The following is a 2,500-nucleotide window of genomic DNA, read 5'->3' as shown; positions in this document are numbered from 1 at the left end:
TTATCAGAGCTTCTAAAGATATGCCAAAAATTGCAATACAGAGAAAAAAGCAGCTCTAAGCAAATTTAAAAAAAACACTCAGCTTTAAGTTTATATCTCCCCGATGCTTGACTTGAATAACTGCGGAGCCGCCAGTGTGGACCACAGCTATCATGATATGTCAAACTGGATTGAAACCAGCAAAAAATGCAGAAATAAAACATCAGTTACAAACCGTTTTCCACCTGAACACGAAAAGCCTTGAATCACTGTAAGAACTATAGTTGACGTAGTATCACCGTGTAGCCGCTTCGAGCCACAGAAAGCGCGCGAAAAATGAAGCCTCGCTTGTGTTTGGGTGAGTTAACCTAAGTTGAGCCTGCAATCCAATCGAAAACCAGTGCCTGGTCAGCGGTCATTAAAAAAGCTGACTTCGGTGAGCTCTCAGCTTGAGCCGGCGATATGATCACGTGATACTGGTCAGCGGATACCTCGTTTTGACAGGTGCCAATTGATCAAGATTTATGCTGTAAAGTAACATGATACTGGTCACATTGGCATACATGGAGGGGTAGACGGACGTACATACGGACGGTTGATGACGTCATGGTTGTTATCTATGGTACTCCGAGCGCGCGCTGAGGAGCGCCGCTGTAAAATACGCTTTCATAGTGCTTAGATACATTTAGGGCACGTTCGATTGACTCTATTCCGGAATAAGAATACGCCGAGTGATGATTTAAAACACTATGTGTGGCGTTTTGCAGCGACAAGGATAGTAAAGATGTGTTTAAAATAGCATTTTAGCAGATGTTTGACAATATTAATATGAATCTCCGCAAAAACGAAGGATTTCTAACTTGTATTCCATGTATTCCTATTCCGGAACACGGTCATAACATCTCTACATACAAGGTGAATAAGGAAGGCGTAGGAATAATATAAATTGTAATTTATTGATAACACTTGTCTAAAAAGGAGTGTTTATTCTAGTTTTTAAAGCCTGTCAAGATGTCACGTCCTCCCAAAAGCAAATTCAGCTTGCGTAGGTGGAATTTTTCATAGGGTTGTCAAGGAGAATACCCTGTAGCCCTACAGAGTAGTTTAATCAAAGTTTAATCTTGTCCTTTCAAAGATATAATTTTAAAAACTAGATCGCCAATTTCTGACTGATACCATAGTTATACCTATTGGTTCAAGCATTCCGCCTAGACCACTAGAAAATAAGGGTTACCTTTGTTCGTTTTCCTAAAAACCGAAAAAGTACTATCTGACTCTTCTTTAAGCTTCGCTTTATTCTTCTTCCACATCACAGGAACATTGCAATTGCAACTCACGAGTTCTTCGCGTTTCAGTAATTTTTTTCTTCGCGAATGATTACATCATTCGCAAAATGCGGAATAACAATGTTGTCACGCATGTCCTAACAAAACTCCGTACTTAAACAGGCTAAAAGACGGCAACGAAACTAGGTAAATGAAACAGTTTCTAAATCTTAAATATCCAAAGAGTCCAGCTTTCGACAACCTTAGACTGTTCTAAGAATGGCACATGCCTGGACTTGCGTGCATTTAATTCATTGATGTAATGGGGCTATAATGGGAGTAGTGAAAACTAGACCTACAGAATTCAGAGAAGACAGAACGTTGCAGTTATCAAAACTATCGAGGATTGCAAAAGAATGGATAAGTGATTCAGCTGTTTTTCAGTCAACAAATGACTTATAACTTGTAGACACGAGAAATCGATTTGTTGTTTTCTTTCATGTTTTTCTCCAAGTTTGCTATATTTGCACTGATTTTAATTATCGGCTCTATGTAATTTGCTGTCATTTGTCATCGCTGAATTGTTGTATCGTGTATTTCGTCGCGTTTGTGAGATATTTCTAAATTTGCCTAAATTCCGCATGCAGTAATTAGTCAGTACAAACTCGCAAAAAGATGGACTTCGATGCGAAAGTAGAAAAATGGATTCATAATGCGAAACCTCCACTGGCACCAATCGCGTCGAATGAAGTGGACGAGGATATGACACGCCCAAACGTTCCTTCGAGCTATTCATCGGTAGGACAATTTCATGCCAAACAAGCACTGGCGAGTCTAAACTCAGAGCACATGAGTCGAAGAGAAGAGTTGTTACGCTTGGAGGAAGAAATAAAATTAAAGCTAAGAGTACTGGAGGCAGACCATGAAATTCTGAAAACAGAACTGGAAGGCAAGTGGTCGAAGGGCGAAGAACCTGCACTCACTGAGTCACCAGATACCTTTGACCAACCATATTGGCCGAATGGCAAACGAAGCAAAGAACCATTGGCAAGTATGCCAAAAAGCGGTGATCCTGAGCTTCGAGTCAGCGAACAGAAGCCTGAATGGAGGTTCAACCCAAATGCTCGTGAATTTCCAGGTTTGCCATTCACTTCCTCCGCTGCTCCTGCTCACAATGGTCCTGGAGATTCTATGTGGTCTCAACAATTCATGGAAAAGGTGGCAGTAACGATTAAACAAGGATTTGCACTACTACA

This window comes from Montipora foliosa, chromosome 4 (genome assembly GCF_036669935.1).
Source record: "Montipora foliosa isolate CH-2021 chromosome 4, ASM3666993v2, whole genome shotgun sequence".
NCBI lineage: Eukaryota > Metazoa > Cnidaria > Anthozoa > Scleractinia > Acroporidae > Montipora > Montipora foliosa.
Note: the sequence above shows the minus strand (reverse complement) of the source record.